Below are 8,177 nucleotides of genomic sequence, written 5' to 3' on the forward strand. Positions count from 1 at the left end.
TTTTTTATTTATACGATTTTTGGCGATTCCAACAACGCTAATAAGATAGATAACATTCGTTACGTCACGATGTATTGTAATAAAATAAAACATGAAACCAAAGAGTTTAAACACCTAAATTAAAAGTACTGTAATCAGCTTCAAAATTTTAAACTTTTAAGAGATGTTTATGTTTCAACTTTATGATTACGTATGAAATTACTTGATAAAATACAATGAAACCAGCTACATATATAATTATCATGAAAAAATATTACAAAATACCTTACCCTAAAAGGAATTAAGCCTGCATTATAATATACTTTTCAACAAAAAAGATACATTTATGTGTAAGGTAAAGTGTTAATTCAATCATGACTGTCACGCACTGAACGTGACATTTACAAGCTTTTTACTCTCAAAATGGCATTCGTTTCAAAGTGACACAATAAGTCCTGGAACACACGAGGATGTTTTCGACAAACAACTTGCAACATTTTATCGTACTGTCGCACCGCATGTTTTTAAGTCATCAAATCTTCATCTATATTCACGTGAATTCATACTTAAATATACATTAAAAAAAAACTATTGTATATAAATTATTACGAAATAGTTATAAAATGTATGTCACAGTCGTAATTTTATCGTTTAGAACGAATGCATTTCAAAACTCTGTTTTACCAAAACTGCGTTCGTGTGGCAAAAGTTCGTTGTGCATGCCTGCCCTAACATCGTGGTTTGAACGCGAGGGAGGTTTCTGAGGCGAGGGGCTGACAGTATGCCGCCCGACGCAGGCCGGCGCGCTCGCCCTGACTTAACTCCGTAAGCTCGATAGGGCAAAGTTCGCGACCGTACATTATGGAACTGTGAATTATTTTTTACAACAAATTTTAAAGTCGGACCAATTTACGAGAGGTAATTTTTCTTATTTTATTGGGGTTTTATTTAAAGGCTATACAGTTTAAGAGTTAGTTACAGAACAGATATTTAATTATATAGGCTGGCTGACATAATGTAAAATAATGCAAGTTTATTTAAAAAAAGAAAATACTTTTTAATTTTTTCGCTAAAATAAAATAAATAAACCACATCTTCCCCAAGTTGTATGGTAGGTTCCTTAATCAGCGTTATTTCTGAATTCCACTAAAATATAATATATACTCTACTTGAATTCAAATTAAAATTAATAATCGTCTGAATTCTACAGTTTTTCATTAAATAGTATAATTTTATTTTATTAAAACAAATACATTATAAGATATAAAAGTTAATAAAATAGAAAGAGTTATTCTATAATTTAGAGATGCGAAAAATTCAAATCAATTGTCTACGTAAAACTACTTTAAAAAGCCTTTCCCACGAATGCTTTTAGGCTAAATAATAGTTTAATAGCACGAGTTCAGTCTCAGATCCATTAGAAGCATTTTCAAGGAAGTAGGTAAATGAAAGCAATTTTCTAAGAAGGAAAAGCAAATCTGCAAACTACAAATACTTTGCAGATTGGTTATTGTTTGCTTTTATCTATATATATAAAAGAAAGTCGTGTTAGTTGCACTATTTATAACTCAAGATCGGTCGAACTGATTTAGCTGAAAATTGATGGGGAGGTAGCTTTTATTCTGCGCGGACGAAGTCGCGGGGAAAAGCTAGTTTTAAATAAATGGCTATCGTTTATATTAGGGTACAATTTGTATAGATTTATCAATGGATCGCAAATTAATTTCACGAAACTCTAGTGATGCTATTAATTTAAAGTCGACAAACAATTTATTAACAAAGTTACGAAATAAAATTTGTCAGTGACGTATTCTAATGGTGTTGAATAAAACTAATCCATTCTCAATCTAGAAACTTTATTAAGAGAACAATGAATCGAGAATCGATTTCCCTCTTTGTTGTTAGTTCGAGCAACCGTAAACTTTTCCGACTAGTCCTAATATTGGAATCCGATTGGCGGAGGCGAAGAGACGTCGCCGGCTATCACGTTCCGCATTTCCTAAAACCGGATAGCTAAAAATAGCTTAATTCACATAAACTTACATAAATAGTACAAGTACTTTTTCTAGTTTTATCGGTATTCAGTACAATACAAACATCGTTTAACATTTATTGTAAGAGACGCTCGTATATTTTATATTACGGTCGCTTCCTTTAAAGTATGATCGTAGGAATATCTATGAGGTTAATGTCATTAAGATACGATTCAACTAACAACGTTTAAAAATTTAAAAGGTTATACTTTAATACAAAACTATATACAGCAACATCAATAAAGACAACATACTTACCCCGTAACCCAGAGAGGTAGAGACCGCGGACTTTCATTTGACGCGGTTCTGACACACCTCTCTCGCTAAATTCATACATCTACGTATACATGCTCATCGGTTTTGGATGATCTTAAAACCGCTCTTCTTGGGTATTTCAAAAATAAGTCCACCTAGGACAGTCACAACCAATACTGCTACTCAATTTCACATCATAAATTTAATAATTTATTTTCATTCTTCCTTGAACTATATCTACAGAATGTCTAAATATCGCAAGTCTTTGCAGGTTTATAGCTTAGACAATTTTTAGCTGTAATAACAGACCATTTTGACAGGGAAAAAATAAAAAGCCAAACTTTAAAATATCGACCATTGGGAAACCAACTAACAACCATCTTCTCGTAACTTAAATAAAACAAAAAACATGTTACCATTCAAATTTAATGGAAATTTAACTGTCTAATCGTAGGTTTTTAGGACCAAAATCTCTTTTCAAAACATATTGTTATCTCTGTTTTGTCAAAGATAATGACAGAGCTGACGATGTGTTTGGTCTCAGCAACCAACGGTTAACCAATCTCATACAGGTGTCCCGCTGAATACTCTCTCATAAACAAATTTACAGTCAAGACGAATTAGTAAAGGTATCTGGTAAAGCAAACTACGTGTAAACTATGCGTGAAGTGAGATTAGTTTCAGAACGTGTTATTTAATAAACATCTAACGCTTTACCCTAAAGTTTTATTAAATTAAAGGCCGGCTTTGTGCAACCGTGTTAACCCCTGTCTAGGGGCAGGTCCATATAAATTTTAGTTAATGTACGAACCTATCATATTTTAGTTGACAGGCAATTTATCAAGGTATAGGAACTGACCGTGACGTGGCAAATTGATACGGACATTCGCACCGGTCGGAAATGGATTTTTGATATTTATTACTTAAAGTTATCATTTTTGAATGGATTGATATTTGTTACTGCGTATCTCTGAACCGACTAAACGGATTTCTATGAAATTTGATACAGATGTAGAACTATTAAGTTTTTTTTTAAAATCTGCGCAGACGAAGTCGCGGGCGGATGCTAATAACAGATAAAATTGTCCAAATACTGTTATGTGGTGTATAAAGTGTGGACTTAATACTGTTTAAGTAACCTTTATATAGCTCTGGGTTCGGTTACTAATTTTTATACCGTACCGTATTAAATCTAATATCCCTTAAACGTTTACCGTAAAATGAAATAAAACCAATAAAATTACTAACCAACCATGTGTATGAGATACAAAATCTAATTTGATGTTTAGCCAATAAATGAACTTTATTCGATATTGGTTTGTTCATATATTTTTTTTAATCTTCAAACTCAAGCGTGGACAATTCAACTTTATGGCCAGTATTTCCAATCTCACAATTGTTGTTATTATACTTTTTTTGTTGTAATTATTACTATTACCTATTACAAAACCAAAAAATATTCAACTGGTTGACATGCATTGCCCCTTTAAAAGTTTCGATTTCATAACCTTAACATTTTAAAGTGGGGAGTACTTTAAAAGTCAGGTCGAAATTCCTAAAAGTGTCAATAACATAATAAAATTCTTGTTATTTACAGTGCGAAATAACACAGCATTCAACATCTTATGATAAGAAAGAAAATAAAAAGGAAATGTGGCACATCTTGATTAAGCCGGGCCAAATGTAACACGCCCGTCATCATTACCTATCACTCTCAGGGGAACTCTGTTTACGTTAACGGTAACAAAACTAGGATTAATGGAATAAGATTTTCATTTAGTTTTTAATAAATACATGGAACAAGTCCTAAAAGAATATTTCATAATATTATTATGGTAATATGAAATACTAGCGGTCGCCCGCGACTTTGTCAACGTAGAATTCAAAAGTAGCCCATAATAAACCCACGTGTATCAACTAGGTTTCCATCATAATCGTGCCAGCCGATTCGGAAATTTCTCGGAACATAGGAGGATTTGCGAACAGACTAGGAATACAGACGATAATCCCAAAAATAGAATTTTCCTTATAAATATTGCAAGTACATCATGTTTGCGAATTATTATTATATTTTATTAATTGTATTTACAAAAATATATGTAAAAATATAATTGACATACACATAGTGTACACACAGGTGGGCACAGTTAATCGAAAAGTTAACTTCGTTAATCGTTAATTCGTTAATTAAAAAATTAACTTCGTTAATCGTTAAAGCGTTAAATTCTCGAAAATTTAATGCAAGTTAAAGTTAATCGTTAACAGTTAACCATACCAAAATTATACATACTAATTTTACACTTATGTGGCGACACTTGTTTAAAATAGTAATTTGACTATACATTCTATAACGCATTAGTACAAGAGAAAGGATGAATGCAGTATAGTAGATTTCATTACGAGTGCGGAAAGCCTGTCATTGCAAAGAGTTCCGACAAATGTCTACAAGTTGACAGTTGAAACAAGTTGTCATGACAGTTTCGCACGTGTACTATTTTTGATACAGTTGCGAAAAAATGAAGCAATTTAATAGAATAATAAAAACACAATAAACTCAACTAACTAAAATGTTTGGAAAATGGCGCCAACCGTAAAAGAATACAAACAGAGTTTTTTTTTTGTTTTCTTCACCCATTCTGGGTAGGCAAATGCCCAAAAAGCCAAGTGTTCAGTAGATAATTTTTATTGATATGAAATGAAAATTAAATTGAATGTGATGAAATAAAATGAAACCTAACCTAATTCATTTAATCAAATCATTAAATTTGATATTATATAAAATTAGGAGCTTCTTTTTAGAAATATTTGCATGAATCATAAAAACTTCAATGATTTTTGTTTTGTATAAACTTCGTGGTTGGTTTTTCTTTTTAACAGACATTATTTTGACAGTTGGGAAAGCGAACGCACGAGTTTGGAAAAGCTAAAGAAAAAGCACGAGTAAAAAAGTGTTTTAATACCTACAGTTGCTCAAAAAGTGGCGTATTGCAGGGACGAAGAGCGTTCGGAATGTGGGCTATTACATACTCGTGCTTTTATATACTCGTAATGAAATATACTATTTCGAACCTTCTTTTGATTTTGTTCTGTTGGTCACGTTTTTCCCGGACGCTCTGATGCATCACACTTGCACGTGAACTTCACATATATTAATTATCAACTCGTTCATTCACCATTCGAGTCCCCGACAGTCGCCCGACATAGCTGAACTTACGAGCGTGGCGTGCCACGCAATTTAAACAAAATGTCAGCACGTCTCCAAGTTTCTAATTTAACGATTAACGGACTTTTATTAACGGAAGTTGAGTTTAACGGAAGTTAACAAAAGCGTTAACACTTTTTGAAGTTAACTTAAAAGTTAATCCGTTAAGCAAAATGTTAACTTCGTTAATTAACGATTAACGGATTAACGAGTTAATGCCCAGCTCTGAGTGTACATTTTATCAGATACTGTGACTAAAATTATTACATATAAAATAACCCTTACCCCAAAGATTTTCATACTTTTAAAGTACATGTTTAAAAAGTCTTGGTTATAAAAATGAAACTTAAAAAAAAAAACTACCATTTGAAAACACGATAAAGCGGACTAAAATCGTTTCAGTTTTAAGACTACTGTGTCAGTCAAACGATCCTACGACGGATATTAGCAGGGCGAGTTTCATCGCCGAGCTTGGCACAAATTATTTCTGACGATAAATTCACAAGATGGCGTTTACACGGCTTTAAAAATAACGAGATTTCCCATTTCATTTATCCTTGTACGAAAAAAGCAGAAATTATCACGTAAAATTAACGTTACATTTTTGCACTTCATAAACAATTGTAATTCTTGTCTAAAACGGTCACGTGATCAAAATAATCTCGAAACCTGTACAAAAAACGACGTATACATAAACGTCATTAATAAATCCCACTGTAATAAATTCCCTAAGGAATAAAATATTAAAATATGAACTCCTTTTTATCAGACTAATTTTTAATCTTTTAATTTATAATTAAAACAATATACGGGGATTAGAGAGTATGGTTTAAATCAATTTAAATTGAAATTATGGAGATCATGAAATAAGTATACGGTAAAATAAAATTTCAGCAAAAAAAGATACGATACTTTCGTACCGAGGACCCACGATGATACTGCTTAGCGACGTTATTATAATCGAACAAAGGAAAAGCAGAAGCACTCAATATAAAAGGGATTGCGAAAAAAATGACAGATCACCTCCCAAATTTTTCATTACGATTTATTTTAAAAGCATTTTCTACTTCGCAAATTAATGATTCGTTTTTAAATTCATTCAATCTCAAATTACATTTTTAAAATACAACACAAAGTTTCTTAAAAAACATATAGTTAGTGTAATTAAAAATTATATCGCACAAAATTTATTTGCAACCAAATGAAGTTTTCATATTACATGACGGAAAGTTATTTTAATTAAATGTCAACATTATAAAATTAACACGCAATTAACATTAAAATCACTTTGTTCCAGATTATCACACTGCAAAATCATCACGGACTAACAATAAAGTGATATAATGTGTTAAAATAAATGAAGGCCTAATGTATAAAGCTATAACCAAACAATGTTTAAATGAAATACAATGCAGAGGTACAGAATGTGACCAGAATTAAAGGATGCAACTAGTAATGATAAATTTCCTAATAATGTTCGACGTGGTGTTTATATTCTTTTTGTTCTTAATCGCGGTCACATGCGTCATGAACTACATGCCGGGTCGCAGCAAGAAGCAGGAAGCTACAGAGGATGAAGTGGAGGATGACGTCATCCCTCCACCTCCGCTGTTCGCTGGAGAAGATATCGAGAGGCAAGCTTCGACCAGCAGAGATACATATGTGGTTATATCACCTCCGATCGACAACCACAAAACCAAAGATGGATGTCCTATACACGTGGTCTAACATAAGCATTGATGAGTAAGTTGTTTATTTCGTTTTTTTTTAATATATTATTATTTAAGACCCTGTGATATTCTATCAGTATACAGTAAAAATCCACCTATTTCATATTTAATTTTTTATAACCTGTAAAATTATTGAACCATCAATCCTTCCTTTAGTTATTTTAAAACACTCTCCGACACCTATCCCTACTCTACGTAAGCTTCATTAATCCGTATACAAACACTGGAATCCCTATAAAATGAGTTTAAGGTTTCTATTAGCTATTCGAACAAAACATGTTCAGTAATGGCCGCTCATCCTGAATCCCTTTTTTATTTATTGAACCACAGGGAACTTGTACTAAGTCACGAAATATTTACTCATATAACTGTATGAAATTGGATTAATAAACTTTATACAACCATAACTAAGAGTTCAACGACAAATAATGACTTTTGACAAGAGTGGGAAAAAACAATTGAACGAAGGAATGTGGAGGTATGGCATGGTACAGTCAGCTGCATAAATGTGTATACATTTACAAAACTTCAGAATATTGTATACGCCTTCAGTTACAAAAAAACATGTACACGTATTCCTTATTAGCATGTATTCGTGGTTGGAAGCATAAGGACGGATACGTACATACATATTTTTGAAACCGAATACGTATGCAAGTTTCTGCAGCTTTGTAAATATACACATGTATATGCAGTTGACTGTACATGACGTAGTATAAAATGTAAAACTATTTTCTTTCACAGATCAACGTAGGAGTTTATTCTAAAGAAGCCTTATAAGAATGTAGTGTCGAAGAAAATAATAGTAGTAATTTTATACCAATTAGTCGAATTAAAAAAATAATCTTGTTGCAAGAAAAAAAAAGGAACATTTTGGGACACAAGTGTTAGTAACACAATGAAACGGTTAGTATTCTGAGGATCGAGGGTAACCAAGCATAGTTCAGTGTTAGTAACAATTCATAAGAAAAATCGACA

At 32.2% G+C, this 8,177-nt stretch overlaps 1 long non-coding RNA gene across 1 annotated transcript; it reads left to right on the top strand.

The window, feature by feature from the left end:
* The first annotated feature begins 773 nt into the window (after nt 1–773).
* Nucleotides 774–7,977, top strand: LOC106714930. The gene is made up of 3 exons (XR_001357183.2): nt 774–897; nt 6,767–7,212; nt 7,944–7,977. It is a non-coding gene; the product is annotated as an uncharacterized LOC106714930 (long non-coding RNA).
* The last annotated feature ends 200 nt before the right edge of the window (nt 7,978–8,177 follow it).

The sequence above is a fragment of the Papilio machaon genome, chromosome 7 (genome assembly GCF_912999745.1).
Source record: "Papilio machaon chromosome 7, ilPapMach1.1, whole genome shotgun sequence".
Lineage (NCBI taxonomy): Eukaryota > Metazoa > Arthropoda > Insecta > Lepidoptera > Papilionidae > Papilio > Papilio machaon.